Genomic DNA, 17,876 nt, shown 5'->3' on the forward strand with positions numbered 1-17,876 from the left:
CTCTTTCTTGATGTAAAGGAGTGAACATTAATTTATCTCCTATAATGAATTCTATTCTGATCTTTAAAAAATGGTTATTTTATTCTCAGGTAATCAAAACTGAATAAAATCTTGGTTTTGTAATACTGCTATATCATGCATATATGTATTTACTGCATAATTCAATACATACAATGGAGAGAGAATGGCTCTGGGGACAGATGAAGAATTTAGAATGCCTCTTAAGTCTCAGTTTCTTCCCCAATAAAATAGAGAAATTACCAGCTTGAGAGTTTTGCAAACATTAGCTGAAATGGTACTTATAAAACTCCTAGCTAGTGTCAGACACACAGTAGGTATTCCAAAATGATAGCTAGTATTACCTTACTATCCTTTGTGTTCCATGTCGAGCCACTGAAATAGCCTTATCCACAGTAAGCAGCTTTTGCCTGGATAGCACATGCAGGTGGGCATTCTTGGTTTTGTAGCTACAGTGACTGCCTCAGCATCCTGCTGACATTTGCATCACTTATGTGGTTCGAGCATGCCACAGACATTTAATCAAAGGTATATGTCTTCTTCTAGGTTGCTGTAGCTCTTTCCTATGTCCGGATTTCCTGTAGCATTTCATTGTTTCTATGAATACTTTAAAAACATTTTGCCCAAGATTTTAGTTTTATAGATATTTTTCTTCTTGTCATGATTATTTGAATGACTTGTAGGTGAGTGCAATAGAACTGCTTATAAACAGGAATATGATATTTTCAGCATGCTAATGTTTCATATTCACTATTGTACAATAAAGTATTAATCAGAAATCAGTGCACGCTTTGTGTACATTGTCTTGGGTTAAAGATACAGATCAAAGGCTGCTGCCTCTGCCCTTTCTGTCACGGGACAGAAGCTCAGTCAGCAAGGGGCACAAGCATCAAGAATCCTTACTTTAAGTTCTCAAAAAAAAATATTTCCAAGTTGATTTTTGGTCAACTAAAAGAATAAGAAAAACTAAAATAAACTACCATGAATCAACTTACGTCAAACTCTTTAATTTCATTAACAAAATTAAGAAGTTTTTCAATAAATTTTCACATAAGGGGTTGAAAAATTAGTTGTGCAACTCTGTAAGTTATCAATCTTTGGCATTTATCCTTATTATTAAGAATCCATCATTCTGGAAGATGCTGGGACTGATTCATAATTAATCAATTCTTACAAGAAAGAAAGAGATTTGGGGGTTTAACAAAAGCTAGTGTGATCCTGACTCAGGATTCCTTCTATCACAGCAGGTCTAAAATGTTGCAATTAGATGTGAGCCTGCATAAATCCCTTTAAATAAGTACATACAATTGTTATGTCTATTCCATTTGGAGATACAAAGGGTTTTAATTGGAATGACAATTTTCTACCATGTTAGCATCCTTTGATGCTTTGTTGTTAAACTGTGTCTCATTGATAAAAGACTCTTAAGAGTTCATAGGGGGAAGAAGCCTGTTCTATTCTGTTTGGAAACATTAACAGATATTTTCCAATTTAAAGAAATTGACTTTTTGAGACTAATTCAGTGTGGTGAAATACAAGAATTTAAAAATGGAATCCAATTATCTCTAACTTGTACACTTTGTTGAAAAGCTATTAAATTGGAAAATTTTTGAACTGTTGCAGAAGCCACATTTAAGCTTTCTGTTGACAATAAAAGAAAAATAATTTAAAAATGAAAACTTTGACAGATGAATCCTATCTCCTTTGCAATTGAGGTCTTACATACACACAAAACCAGGCTTTGTTCTTGACCTAATCATTTATAATATCTTTCAGTTTGTGACTTTCTTTTTATCTTTCAGTTTTCTGTTTATGACCAAATATAATTCCATTAGCACAAAATCCTGTCACTAGATGGCTCCATATAGCTTTTTAAAAGCAGTCTCTTATGAAAATCTGTTTCGGGAGCATTTTTTCTTTCTTATTTCATCTCATATACTTTTGCCTTTGTTTCACAGTCTCTGTAGCTTAGTTGCAAACCACTAGTTGTATGAAATTCGAATGTATGTGCAGTGGGCTGAAGACCCCTCTGTCTACCCAACACATAGAGAAAGGTAACACGTGACACTTCTATAGCACCATGGTCATTGGCTGGAGACCATTGCATCATGCCAGGATTTTTAATACCCCCATTTCCAATCACATCTTGTCCACTTCAGCGCTTCATTTGAAAACTACATCACATCACTTGTAATGGGAGAAATCCCAAGAAATGCTCGTGAATGTTTTTAATGCTTCTGCAATGTTTTAGATCAGATCTGTCTGACTTAGTGGGAAATGCTCTGGACTAGGAGATGGAACAAATGAATCTGTTTTAGACTTTTCTAAGAAGTTAATTCAGTTTTTTTTTTTTTTTTTTTTGCCTGAATCTGTTTCTTCCTCTATCAAGTGAAGCAGTTGCATTATATGGCATTCACAATCCCTTCTGGTTTTAATATTTTAAGATATGTGATATATCCAGTGAGATTCCTTAAGCAGAGATGTTACTGTATGTGGATGTTATTTCCTCTTAGATTATGAATTACCAAGGAAAGGGAAATACAATTTCTGCAGTTCCTGTGCCTGAAATATTTTACATAGAAACTCAACATATATTTAAAGAATTAAGGAAATAAATGAACTACCTGAGAGTACTTTAATGACAGGTTGGGGGCATCACTGGCTCTCTGAAGTCCTACTCTATCTTCTTCTGCCTTTACCTGGGCCTTCTGTCCCTAGCCTTAGAGCTAACCGGTGTCCACTAATGGAAGTGTGTCAGCTTAGAAAGCACTTGTTCTGTTTAGAAAGAAAATGCGTTTTTAGGATGACTCTATTAATAACGGTTTATTGTTTAGGTGGAATAGTTATCATCCTAGATACTTTAGAGAGTAAAACATACTATATTTGTCCTGAAGCAGAAGCAAACTCAGAGTTGACAGTTGACAGGATTTGTTAATTTAGCTGGTTTGGAAGGTGCTAGGATCAGCAGGAAGGGGTGGTTTGGGGAAACCAAGCCCTATGTGAAAGCTAAGTGTCAAAGAGGGGTTGAAAACTGGTGAAGAATCTAGGGAAAGGAATGGTTAGTGTATTTTAATATAGATGTTAAATATAGCATAGGTCAATACAAAGTATGTATTGATCACGTATAGAAAACGTTATTAAACTACTACTTTCGTCAGCAGTGCAAGTGTTTTGACAGCAGGCATTTATGGCTAAGCAGCTGGGATTTTCCAAAGAGAACATTTGAAACTGGTCCCTGATACCAAAAAGGTTGGGAACTGCTGATTTACAGCATCTCGTCTTAGAGCCAGGAAGCTTTAGTGGAAAAATGACATCTCATTGCATTCACTGATGAATACCTTGTTTTTCTAATATTATTATTGAAGGCAATTCAAGATTTTCTCTATTGTTATATAGTCACCAACAAGAAGAAATTTTGATGTGACATAATCTAAAAAATGAAGTAAAGTTTACAGCTTAATTGATGAAGAAATGAAATATTAATAGGAAAGGAGAGTGACAAATTCTCCTGTCTTGTAAGACCATTTTTATTGCTGTGTTACAGGCTGCTACATCGCATGCACATGCTGTGATACAGTGAATTTGGAACAATGTTCAAATCAAAGATCACTTAGATTTTGGAATTCATGCCTGGTCCACATAGACTCAGAGGAAGAAAGGCAAGGAAAAACTGTGTATGCTTGTCTGGAGGCTTAGGCGAAGGGCTAGGGTGAATGAGTTTGAGTGTTTTTTTTTTTTTGCTCAGTCTAGTTCTTGTTGGAAGAGAAACTTGTGGAATCTTCTCTGTTTTTCTTTCTGTTTCTCTGTCTCTGTGTATCTCTGTTTCTCTCTCTCTCTCTCTCTCTCTCTCTCTCTCTCTCTCTCTCTCTCTGTCTCACACACACACAACACATACTTTGATAACTCATCTGGAGTATCAGTGGCTATGAAGTTATTTAGTCAATATTTGGGGATTTGCGATCCCAATCTTCTTTTGCCATTACCAAACAACATGCTGTTTTCCTATTGAAATGGAACTTACTTTTGGCTACAAACATTGATCCCTTTTATCTCTCTTATGCACTACAGAGCTTCCCTTGAAAGTGATAGTTTTGACCGCAAATAAATTTATCACATACCTTTACCACTCTTGATGCTTATTTTAAGAGAATTATTTGGAAAGCACAACAACGTGGAAGAAAAAATCATTGGATAAGGAGATAAGAAAGGCTGGTTCCAATTCAGTCCTCATCGAGACCTGAAACCAGCTTGAGCCCTTTCACTTAAATGACTCAAGTTCTGGGCCAGGGATTTAGCTCAGTGGTTCTGGCGCCTACCTCACAAGCACAAGGTTCCGAGTTTGATCCCTGGTACAAAAAACCCCCCAAAACTCTCAAGTCGTCTCATAGAGTAGTTTAACTCCAGAAGAGTGTGAAGAGACGGGGTTCTTTGCCCAGGATAGTCCTGGTTTATCCTAATGTAATTATTAATAGCACCACTTTTTACTCTCAAAGGTGTCCTGGTTTGGATAAATTATATGGTTATTTTATCTCTAAAGATCCTTTCAACTCAAGTATTCTTTGATGTTGCCTAGAAACCAGATGTGGAATCATTATCAGAAACCCGATCACTGAAATTTTAGTCCTTTATTTTGAGCTGTGGGGAGAAATGAAGGTACTGAGTTGGATATGGCCTGGACCATGAAGTTCTGATGATCAATGACTTAATTTTATCCCGGAGTCTATGGAGAATTTTTTAATCAGAGAAAAACCAGATATTGCTTTTGCTACATTAGAAAATGGATTTTTCTAGATAATTACTGGAAACAGCAAACCTACAATAATGCAAATAAAAACTAATGGCAATCTTAAGCAAGATTGCAACAGTGGAGAAAAATATGGAATAATAATTAAAGAGCTATTCAGGTAGCAATATCTATAGTAGATAGTGACTGAATATGGGGAGTGAGGGAGAGGCTACAGTCTAGAAGGATATTCATGTGATGAGCTCAGCATTAGATTTGTGAAATTTAGCACATCTGTGGGTCATACAAATGGAAATATGAAATGGGTTTGTAGACATAGGAGAAGAACTTGAGAGTTTGGGTTCTGGTCTGGTGATGTAGACTTGGGAGTGATCAGTACATTTAAAGATCCTGGGATAGATCTAGGAGAATACAAATGAGGCTGTACTGAACCAGTGAAAGAACTACGAAATCCGTAACACTGAAGAAAAGAGCAGGTAACTAGAAACACCTGAAAGGGAGATTGATAAGGAGCCAATAGAAAAGTAGAACAAATCCATGAAGGTGATGTCTCAGAACAACAGAGATAAAGACTCTATTTTTAGAGCACACACTATTCTTCAACTCTGTGATGCTCAAACTTTTGATCTCAGGACTTCTTTTACACTTGCAAATTTTTGAGAAACAAAACAAAATGAGACAAAAATTAAAGCTTTTGTTTACATAGAGCATAGCAATTTATATTTATTCCATTAAAAATAAGATTGAGACTTAAAATTGTATTAATTCACCCAACTCAAACTATAGTAAATTTACTGACGTTAAGAAAACAGCATACTTTTGTGAATATAACTATATTTAAAAATTTTTAGTGAGACAAGTGAAAGTATTTTATGGCAAACTCTTTAATGTGTAGATTAGTAGAGGGTAGCTAGATTCTGAAATCTCCTTTGAAGTTCAATCTGTTGTAAGATGAGTTAAAGGATATGAGGAAAATAGGACCACATATATATTTAATTGGAGAAAAGGGGAGTATATTATTGATCATTAAGATAATTGCAAATATTCTTTTTTTATATTAAACCAGACCTTGCATAGTGATACATTCCTAAAGATTAGTTCAATATGTGAAATCATATCAACTAACTTACTGTACTATACATTAATTTCCCTTAGTAGAACTTTAAATGACTTTAAATTATGCTCGATTGTGTATTATCTCACATTGGCCATTTGGAAAACATTAATGAGTTATATAGTTTTTCTAAATGCTAACACATTTCATTACATATAACCAATGTCTCAAACCTAGCATTAATCAATATCACTGCTGTTCTTATGAAAAATGTGCTTAAGTACTTCAAAGCTGTCAGGCTCTCAGTAGAAGACATGTTTTCCGATACTCTAGTTTTCTCTCAAAATCTCAAATTTTATCATTGGCAATACATATTTTCAGTAGTTTTCATTGAAATTATAGGTTCATTGTACTTATTTTCAACAAAATGTCTGCCAAATACCCAAGTCTAAAGAACCATGGTTTATGTGTGATTTGTTCTTTCAAGTGAAAATCACATTCCATGAACAAAGCAGCTAATTCAGAAGCTTGCGACTCACTTGTACAAGGGCTCGCCTTTGAAACCCGACAGAATTGCTCCATGTAGACTTCTCACTTTGTCACACAGATGAAGAACATATGTACTTAAGGAGAGATTTAATAAAATTAGTAACTTTTGCCTCTGTGTGAAGAATATCACTGAGTGAACATGGCTTTTTTTGTATTAACTATGTACATATTATGGTGAAGAATGGACCAGCACAATTCCTTTTCCCCTTACATATACAATTTATTTTACTTTCAATTGGGCTGAACTTTTAGAGTACATTATAAGAGTACATGACTAGAGTACAAGGTTATGCAAATTACAAAACAATTACAGAAAACCTGGTATAGTATAAAAATGGCTGTAATTTAATTTGAAGAGAAATCTATATAAACTGAAACCAAGACATTTTGAACACTAAGAGAGGGGGAAAAGGTGTAAAAATTATAAATTGGCATTAAACAAAAAGGTAGTGTAGTATTAAGGGAATGTTTAGGAGTGAAATTTAAAGTAAAAAAGCTTAGTGCAGTGGTGCATGCCTGTAATCCCAGCTGTTCAGGAGGCTCAGGGAAATCTTGAGTTCAAGGCCAAGCTCAGGCAAGAGCCAGAAACCCCATGCATCCACTTTTGTCTTCATCTGTTCCAGGGCTAGATTCATGATCAAATTTTTTGTTTTTATCATGTACATGATCATTTTCTAGAGCCTTTGATTTTTGGTTTTCATTTTCCACTGAGGATCTGGTCTCCTCATTCTCCTTAGTTTTCGATGTGGAGGACTTTAATTCACTGTCTTGGCTTTGTTTTATTTTTAAGAATGGACTTTGATCTCTATCACCCTTCTTTTTCCTGTTACAAATTGAGCTATTATGATCACGATTTTTAGAGTACATTCTTTTCTCACCCTCAGAATTTTCTTTTCTGTGTGAGCTCTTATTTTCTTGGTTTCTATGTTTTCCTTGTTTCTGCTTGGACTTTCTTCTCTCTCTGAGCTCCGTCCATTCCTCCACCACCTGCTCCTCCTCCTCCTCCTCCTCCTCCTCCTCCTCCTCCTCTTCCTCCTCCTCCTCTTTACTTCTCGATCTTCCTGGTGTTCCTCTTCTCTCTTGGCTTCGTGACCTTCCTCTTCTCCTGTACTCCTCTCTGTATCTATGGTACTCCTTGCTTCTGCTTCGATCTCTCTCATGGCTTCTGGATCGCGCTCTTCTGCTCCTGTACCTACTTCTGCTTCATTCCCTTGTTCTACTATTGTAACTGTGTTTACCTTTAATTACATCACGTTTTCTACTCCTGGACTGTGTGCGTCTAACCTTTTCTTTACTTTTACTATGATCGTGCTCATTACTTTTTGATTCTGTCTGCTTAGACTTCTCTTTACATCTACTCCTTTCTTGATCTTTTCCTTTAGAATCAAATTGCTTTTCTTTTTGTTTAATATTCTCATGATCTTTCTCTTTACTCCTCGACTTCAACCTCTTTTCATCATATGTTATGTTTTGAATCTCTTTCCTTACTCTTTGATTTCTCTTTGCTTTTACTCCTACTTTTAGATTTGGCCCTTTTCTTCACTTTGTTTTTATTATATTTATCTTCTTTTTCTGAATTTCTTCTGATTTCTCTCTCTTTGCTGTTAGATTTTTGGTCTTTAACTTTCTTTTCCTTTTCATTTTTTCTGTTTGGACTTTCAGATGCATGCCTGTGATCAGTTATTTTTCTCTCTTTTACTCTAACTGGGCTCCTTGGATTTTCTTTCACTTCATTCAGCTCACTTTTATCCCCTTTGATCCATCTTTCACCACTTGATAACCTCATTCATTGAGCTCTCTGCATCTCTTGCCTCCAATGTGGAGGAGTCTCACTACATCTGAAACGATCCCTTGATCTGGATCTGGAAGGAGTTCGATAACGCCTTGGTCCTTTTCCTTTACTTTTCCTGCTGGATCTAGTAACTAAGAGTCGTCTCTGGTACGAAGCAGGCTGGGAGTTAGGCACATTACACACTCTCTCTCTTTCTCTCTCTCTGTTTTTCCATTCCTTGTCATCAGCTTTAGGAGGACTTTTTCTCATGAGGAATCTATTTTCTGGTATAGGAGGCATCTCTTCCGGATGGACAGTAGACTGGGGTTGTGCTTCAAGATTTTCAGCTTCACTTTCAATAGATGCATTTTTCTTGCTTTTATTTCTCTTCTTTGTTTTCTTGTGTTTCTGGGAATTTCTTCTATGTTTCTTTTTTCTTTTTTCTTTTTTTTTTATTTCTCTTTAGAAGCACTTTCAGAATCAGAAGACTCAGAAGAGGACTGAGAATCACTTGAGCTATATGAATCACTGGAAGATGAAGAGGAAGAGGATGATGATTTATGTTTTTTCTTTTCTTCTTTTTTAACTTTAGATTTTAGGATTAGCTCTCCACAGCTCAGTATCTGTACCTCAGCAAATGGTTTGATAGCTGTGTCTGTTTTCTGGTTTTCTATTTCTCTCACAACTTCTTAACCAGATATCACTTGTCCAAAAACAACATGATGCCCATCTAAATGAGGAGTTGGTTTCATTGTTATGAAGAACTGTGGACCATTTGTGTCTTTTCCTCTGTTGACCATTGACAAAAGAAATTCTTTGTTGTGTTTAACAGCGAAACTCTCATCTTCAAAAAATCTTCCATAAATAGATTCATTCTCCTCCTCCTCCACGTCCTTCACTGAAGTCACCACCCTGAACCATAAAATCCTTAACAATTCTGTGAAAAAGACAACTCTTATAATGTAATGGCTTCTGAGCTGATTTCCCTGTTCCCTTTTCTCCTGTACAAAGAAAAAAGAAAGTTCTTGCATGTTTTGGGGCACACATCAGAAAATAATCCAAAGACCACTCTTCTAGCAGGTTGATTGTTAATGGCAATATCAAAAAAATCAAGGATGCTGAACCTTTATTCCCATGGTTCCAATACTTCAATCTAAACTAAACTGGTGGGTCAGCAAAAAGTACATGCTATTTTAGGTCCAGTGAAACTCTGATTTATATTCTCTATCAAGAATACATTCTTCCTCTTATCATTCCTTTTTTTCTAATGCTAGTTGGACCGGTACAATTTGAGGCTTCCACTTTGGTTTTTAATAAATGCCAGCACTTTCATCAGGACAGATTTTTGTACAACCAGTGCAGGCAACAACACAGCACAGAAGGGCCGATAGTATCTTAGTGATGGTGTGAATATTCTTTTGATGTTTTAGATGCTCAGAGTGGGTCTTGGTGCCCCGGGGGTGGGGGTGGGGGTCAACAGATTACAGTTTGGAAATTGCTACTTTAACTAAACTTTGAGAAGCTGGCCTTATCATGTGATGCAGGGATATGGGAATAAATCCCAAAATGTCTTAAAATAACTGAAAAGGTTCTATTGAGATTTGTAAGAAGGATATGGGCAATCACATTGAAAAGAGTTCTAGGGTTGGTATGTTCCATGTTAATGTTTCCTAAACTAATAAGTAACTACCTGTGTGAAGTGATATAAGGAAAAATATACTCTGACCTACTTCACTGCATGTTTTTGATTCACCTCAAATGGAAATTCTTAAACATATGAAGGCATTAATTATGGTTGTCACCAAACCTGGACAAGCATAGCAAATTTCTCTGACTGGGTACAGAATATGTGTTTTCCCTCTTTGAATTATGGATCTAGCATGTAAAACAATTTGGCATGTCATTTATAACAACTTAGGAGAAAATGCAAATTCCAAATAAAGGATAGTCAGAAACGTCATGCCTGTGGCTACAATGTACAGAAGTTAAATGAAAGGGCTCAATATTTTAAGAACTTACCTTAGAATGATTTGTATAAAATGATGTAAAGTTATTTTGCATATCATAGGATATATGGAACTTCTAAAAATGTAGTACACATATGAAATGTAGGTAACATGCTAAGAAAGTGACATATATTCAGCATCTTCTCTGGGCCTTTCTGAGTGAGAGATATGACCTAGTTCTTCTTATACATATAAGACCTTCAAAGCCCTTTAAGCCAGATAGTATTAGCCCTTCCTTAAAGACCATTAACCCTATTAATGTATTATTAACCTTATTAATGTATTAACTATTAACCTTATCTAGAACTCTATCTGAAACTGAAATTAATCTGGATTAAATGACTTGCAAAGGTAATAGGATTTTGATTTCCTTGATTAATGTTATCTGAGTGAAATCAATTTCCTTAAGCAGTATAAATTTCTTCTTCATCAAAATATTTGTTTAGCTTTGAATTCTATATTCAGGTTACTGTTCTAAGACTGAATTGCACAGTTTTAATTTATAAACAATTTTTGTAAATGATAATGAGAAGAAACTGAAGCAAATAATCTTTCCATCATCTCACAGGTTTTTTTTTTTTTTTTTTTTTTCTGTTTTCTTGAGTTGAAATGAGGTCTCTCTATGTTTCCCAGGCTAGTCTTGAATTCCTCAGCTTAATTGTTTCTTCTACCTCAGTCTCCACAGTAGCTGGGACTATAGTAGACCAATTCTGCTTTACATTTCTGTGACTAAATTAATATCTTCAAACTGGTACTATAGAACATACTCAGAAATATGCAAAATTTCCATATGAAGAGAAATGGACTACATTAGGAAGCTGGAAAGGAAAGAATTAAAGGTCAAGGTTAGAGAAGATGATGTAGATAACAAGGTGGGGAATTCACCTAATTTGATGACACTTGTCAGCTTAAATTTAGTATAATTATTTCACAAGAGATTCTTTAAACCTCATGTCTCCCATTGTTCTCATTTGGTTATGAGCATTTACAGGCAATCTATCACAGAGCATTTAGATCCTCCATAAAGCAGAACACAGAAATTTAAATTGCAAGCTTTGATGGTTTTATTCTCACACTTATAAATGAACACCTGCCTACATATGCACCAGAGAATTTCTTTCCCAAATATTTATCTGCTTTTCCTAGAGTACAAGGGAATAAAAATGAAATGCCACAAACATAAGATGGAAAAACATTAGCTATATAAAATCACAGTGGAAAGGTATTTGAGAAATCAGTGTAGTTTATAAACTATATATATTCTTTAGGTAAATCTGGTTCATTAAGAATTTAAAAAAATTAATGCATTCAAAGTTGTACTGGCCTTAATTAAAATCCTATTGAGAAATTAAATGTGGGCTCACAACATTCAAACATTGTATATTGTAGGGCCTTAGAAGCAATCAGTAAAAGTAATCATAGGAAACACTGTCCAAATTATATGACTGCTTGATGTTGAAATCATTTCTGTTAATGATGATAATTAATACAGCCAGTTTCCTTTTTTGAACTATTGAGTAAAAGTGGTAAGTGGGAATAAGAAATTAAAATAACCGCCTGCTGTGCAAGTGCAAGGACCCGAGTTTGATCCCCAGTACCAAAAAAAAAAAAAAAAAAAAAAGAGAGAAATTAAAATAGACCATCCGCAGGTTTAATTTTTATATTTATAGTTGAAACAAGTAGATGAAAATGAAACTATAACCAAATGCATTAGGCATTTATTTTACCAAAGAAATGAGACAAAAATGACTTTGTTTCAGCTTGTCCCTGACAACCTCTGTTATTCTTGAACTGTGACCTTGAATACAGCATTGATTTTTTTTTTTTTTAAGTAGAGGCGATTACTTCTGAAGGCTTGAAACACCTAGCTAGTTGCCAATCAGTCACCATAAATTTTTAGCTTTACCTGAACTTTGGGGTTTATTGACAATTTTTTTTCTAACTTCAACTCAAAATTCAAGACACTTACTACAAATTGCTTCAGGTGGATAATACAAAATAATTTATTTAAAGAGGATAATGCTTTTCTTAACAATCCTGGGTGGAAAAAGGAACCACATTTCCCTACTCATGTGTAAAGTTTAATGAGTGATTATAGATTTTTGATTATATCAGTAAGAATCCATGATAACTCAAATTAGAATTTCCTTGTTTTATGTCTAATATGCATATTAAACTTTAAATCAAAGGTGTAAAAGCTCTGTAACATCTCTCAGACAACTTAGTACAGTGAAGAATGTTATCTAAGAAATTCTACAATGTGCTATTTATGTAATGTGTACAATATTACTTACCCTAAAAATCACGCAAGGTAGGTATTGTTATTTAAATGGTACGTGAAGGCTGGGGAGGTAGCTTAGCGCATAGCAGTGCAGTGCCTGCCTGGCAAGCATGAGGTCCTGAGTTCGATTCCTGGTATCAAAAAAATTAAATTGTACATGAAGGATCAAGAAGCAGAGTTTTTCTAACTTATCCAAGTTAATGCTCAAAAAGCATTAGAAAAAGTTAAGATTTACATCTAATCCAGTCAGAAGAGCTCTGATTTTCCCTCCAAAACTGTGTAATATGTTTCTGGGTTTGGTCTGTAATCTACAGCACTCATATTTGCCATGAAGTCTGTTAAACACTTAACTATGTTCTTGATACAGAATGAGAAAGTACACACAATTATTACTTGATTAGTTATTGCCTAGAAGCGTCAAAGAACAAGTGGAGTATACGTTTCCTCAGCATGGAAAGTGTCCTGTTTATTCTAGATTCAGTGATCATTTAAGCTTTGTAAGTCTATGTTTATATCTGAGTGTGTGTGAGTAAAACTTCATGACCTATTGTATTGCCTCACTGGAAGAAACATGAGTTTAAAATTAAATCGTGTCTCCTAAGTGAGAATCGATTACATAAAATATACTTGGCATTACTGGCTAAATCTTTATATACAATCAAATTGGATGAGAAATCTAGTGGGACAGCTAGGTGCTAGGAGCCTAAAAGCAACACAGCATGTGTAAGCTTCTATTCACCAACTTATGTGAATTTTCCCCTTTAATCATTGTATAGCTTTCATCAATGGTAAAGCAAAGGGCTATTAATTGAATTGATGTGACACAATAATTTAAGAAATTATCTGTTGAATCCCTTGTCTCAATCATTGTAAGAAAAATGATTCCAGAAACAGAGAAACAAAATTACATAAAGGTGATTAGAATCTATCCTATAGAATTGTGGGTCAAATGGAAATATTCTTTCTGTTCTTCCTAAAGCACAGAAAAATTGGTCTGTCATAAAGGCACAATACATTTAGTGAATAAAATTCCAATTGTTCTTCACTTCAAGGTTCATTTAATTCGATTTTGTCTTGTAGAGTAAGCGAGCAATGTTCCTGCTATTATTTTCAACAGAGAAGTGAATCCTTATATCAAAATGCTAAGAATCACAGGTTCACTGGTATTTTATAAAGATGAGATATTAACATAAGTATGATAAATCAGAATTTATAAAGACAGTTATACCTGAGACAAAGTATAGAATAGAACTTCAAAGTGTAGTATGAATAGAGAAAGGATTTAAAAATAATAGAGTATTCCAAATACAGTGTACCCTCGATTTACAACTGGCCTTACCTACAAACTACTTGGGTTAATTAGGTTAATGAAAGATTCATCTGCCTCTTGTTATCTATAGCGTGTACCCAGGTAAACATCCAGATCTCAGCTGTATTAGCCTACAACCAACTTGAGTTACAGCTGGCCTTTGGGAACTGATCAAGTTCGCAAGTCAAGTCCACTGTAAACCAGTCCTGTGAAGGCAACACCCCTGTCGCACTATGGCTTGAAGTGGTAGTGTTGTCATTAACTTCCTCACTCATTCCCACTTTCAAGATCTAAATCAGTCACCAGCTTGTGCTGATTCATCATATTGTCTTCCTTTAAACTTCCACCATGTATTAATTTCTTATTACTGACATAACAAGTTACCTAATCACTTTGGTATAAAACAACACAAAATTATATGCTTATAGTTACAAATTTGAGAAGTGCAAAACAGGACCTGCTGGAATAAAATGAGTGTCAGCAGGTCACATTCCTTCTGGAAGTTGCAAGGAAGTCATTTTCCTGGTGTATACCAGCTTCTAAAGGCCACCTAAATACCTTGGTTCTGAGCTCATTCCTCCCTTTAAACACCAGCTGCTAGAATCTTCAAATCTGTCTCCTTACAATGACACTCCTTTATTAGGGGCACCTGGCGACCTTCACAAAGAATCCAGTACAATGTTCCCATCTCAGTGTCCTCCATTTAATTACACCTGCATTTTTACCCTATGAGATAGCATTTTCATCAAACATGGTCAGCACTGAGGGGAGAGGGCATTATTCTGCCTATCAGAGTCCCCATTGTCCCCAAATGTCCTCACTTGTACCTTTTGTAAAATACATTGTTCCTTTATAATATTCCTCAAAGTCTCAAATCATTACAGCCTCCACTCAAAGTACAATACATTATCTAAAAGTTATCAGTTGTTAAGTCTTATCTTCTACAGCATCTGAATCAAATATAGGTGAGATTCTAGGTATGATTTATCCTGGAGAAAAGTTCTCCTCCATTTGTAGACCCGTGACACTAGAAAATAAATTAACTGTGCCAAAAATATAAGGTGACATTAGCAAAAGATAACAAATAGGGACATTTTCAATAAAAAAATTTGAAAATGAAAGTAAGCAAGGAGCCACTCACTAGTCTCATGAAAGTTTGGAATATAGCAAGACAAATATTAGATTTCCATGTGTGAGAATAATGTTCTGTGGTCTGTAGCTATAACTTTGATCTTCTCTTTCCTTATTCATGAACAGGGCATATGCTCGCAGCTGCGGAGTTTCGCTTTTTCATGAACCTATTTCTTTTCTGTATGTGAAATTTTGGAGGTCCATAATGGTCTTTATTTTTTTCTCTCTGTTTTAGTTGAAGCTGGCCTAAAGCTCATGGTATAAAATTTTCAGGAACCTGTGGGTCTCCCGTGTATGTCAGGGGGATTGTTACATTAGACAAGTGGTTGGTTTCTCCCCATAAATAACCTCGCTGTGGATTTTTATTTCTGGTTAAATGGCTGTGGGAATTCATGAGCCTAATTTTTTCAGAGAGGTCTCTCCGTGACTAAATATTCTGATCTTTTGATTCTCTGAGGGCATTAGTAAAATATCTAGACACACCCTCGGCTTTCCCTCCAGAGTACACTTCTTTTGACATGAACCCTCTAATTTAGCAACTTTTGCTATCTATGTAGGGTCAGAATTTTCTACCCTGTAAATCTTGGTTATCTTTTTCTCAACAGCTCTTCCATCAATTGTTGGTTTTATCTCATATTTTATTATAAAGTGCAAGAAAAATAGTCTTCATTTTCAATAGTTTGCTTGAAAATCTAAGCTAAATATCCAAGTTGAGTTTTTATAAGTTCTAACCCCTACCTTCCTGTAGAATGTTCATCTTGTGTCACTATACAACAAGGGTCCTTTTGCTTTCAGTTTCCAATAATATTTCATATTTTTTTCCTTAGCCAGCAGCATCTTTGTTATCCCTATTTCTACAAATGGCAAATTCTGATGATTTAAATATTCTGTAAGAAAACACAGGCTTTTATCTTCTCTGCTCCTGACTTTTCTAGCAGTTATTAACATTCATATTTTTAATAATAGTCCATTTAAGGCAATGTGGACTTTTAAAATGATGTTTCTTAAATTTCTTCCATTCTCTTCCAAGTGCACAATTTCAAAGGCACTTCCACATTTTTAGATATTTCTTACAGCAGCATTCCTCTTCCATTTGTTTTAGTTTCTTATAGTTGGCATATCATATCACCACATACTTAATAGATTAAAATAATACACTGTTATTACCTTACAGTCGTATCTACTATTTTATATCACAATCTTATTTTTTAATCCTTAGACTATTGAAGACGAGTTCTGTGTATTCTAACCTCTTGCATTTCTACAGCTTCACTATTACCATCAACAAAAGCAATAGCAATTGCTGAAAAACCTGAACTATTAGAGGTTCATCATGTGTTGAACACTTTTCTAAGTATATAAAAAAGATTACCCAATTTATTTGAAGCAGCAAACCTACATGGCAAATACTTTTTTATTTTGAAACGAGGTCATAGTATGTAGTTCAGGCTGCCTTTGAATTCACTATGTAACCCAGGCTGGCCTGGAACTCACAGCTAACTCCCTGCCTCAGCTTCTTGAGTTCTGGGTTTATAGGCATGCACTACCTTGCCCTGAAACCATTCTTATACCACTTTATAATTGAAGAAGTTGAGGCAAAGAGATTTGAATTGGGAACCATGTCCATGCCATCTGATTGGTCAGTGGATGAACACTTACTTCCTTACCAAATAACTATTTTCCTAAAATATAGTGTTCAAATTTCAACTCAAACATTGTTCTTCTCCTTCACCATTATTGTTCTCTTTCAAGACGAAATCTGAATTATCATAATATTGGACAAATGTTGGTCAGTATACTGAATTCACATTTTTGTTCCCTAAATATTCTTTAGTTTTCCCCATGTCTTTGTATTTGTGCACTGCATTTCCTACTCTGCAAGATACTTTTATAGCTTTTTCCTAAGTCTTTCACGACGTGTTTTAACAGTTTATTAATTTCCATAATGATTTTGTATTTGTAACATTCACTTGGTCAATATCTATGCCCTACTTTGCAACATTTTGGGGGGTGTAGCATGTCATGTAAAATTTACTGGCTTATTATTTAAAGAAAGGCTTTAAATATATTAAGGGTTAACAATATTATGATTAACCAACATTAAAATCCATTTGGAGTTTATATGTGTGTGTGAGTGTATGTGTCTGTAGGTCTATAAATAAAAATTTAAAGATTTAAATAAAACCTTGTTATAGAATAACATACAAAGAATATGAGATGAAAGTTCCAAAGTATTAAGTAATTGATATACTTATTTAATATAGAATTTGATAGAAGCCATATATTGAATTACTACAACAATGCTATAATTGAATTTAGCTACTGTCATCCTCAGCATTTCCTCCATCACAGAATTGCTCTGATTGTTTCTTTCATTACAACACACATTTCAGTCAAACTCATAAAATATCAACAGGAAAGAAAATGCATTTTTTGGCAACAGTGGTAGTCATTTAAATTAATCTTACGCAGAATATAACATGAAATTTCATACAGTGCCCTTTAAGCCTTGATTCTCTAATCATGGCTGTGACCTTTCATTAAAGGTTTTCTGCATTCGCCAATAACTGACATAATTCCATCAATGTCTAGGAGTGATTTAGGAAAAAATTAAATCACATATTTAAAGCCTATGAGCTGATAAACGTTAGCCTCTAAAGTAAGGGTTTGCACTTGATTGTTCTTTATCTTTAGATGGAAGAACAAATACCTCACAGTACATCTTCTCAATTTAAAAAGCATGTATTTGTGCTTAATATACAGAAAACATATATACGTGTGTGTGTGTGTGTGTTTGTGTGTGTGTGCATGCTAGGAGATATAGACACAAATAAGATTTTTTCAAATAATTTATATTTTTTGAGGGGAGATAAATATTTACAAAACTTTAAGATGTGCTACAGTGTTTTAACCATTATGATCTAAACACACACAAAATATTGCAAGTGCTCCAGCAAATAAGCAGAAGAGAACAAAAACTGGTTCACGTAAAAAGAGTTTATCAAAGAACCAT

The 17,876-nt window shown here is 34.7% G+C and overlaps 1 protein-coding gene and 1 pseudogene across 1 annotated transcript in view; one reads left to right on the forward strand and one right to left on the reverse strand.

Annotated features, from left to right (window-relative positions):
• LOC110350345 (uncharacterized) overlaps window positions 1–17,876 on the forward strand; it is a 90,725-nt gene that overhangs the window by 51,893 nt on the left and 20,956 nt on the right. The window lies entirely within an intron of this gene.
• LOC101715925 (peptidyl-prolyl cis-trans isomerase G pseudogene) lies at window positions 7,534–9,272 on the reverse strand (annotated as a pseudogene).

This window comes from Heterocephalus glaber, unplaced genomic scaffold (genome assembly GCF_053883595.1).
Source record: "Heterocephalus glaber isolate CG9 unplaced genomic scaffold, H.glaber_assembly_v1.0 deba00001555, whole genome shotgun sequence".
Taxonomy (NCBI): domain Eukaryota; kingdom Metazoa; phylum Chordata; class Mammalia; order Rodentia; family Bathyergidae; genus Heterocephalus; species Heterocephalus glaber.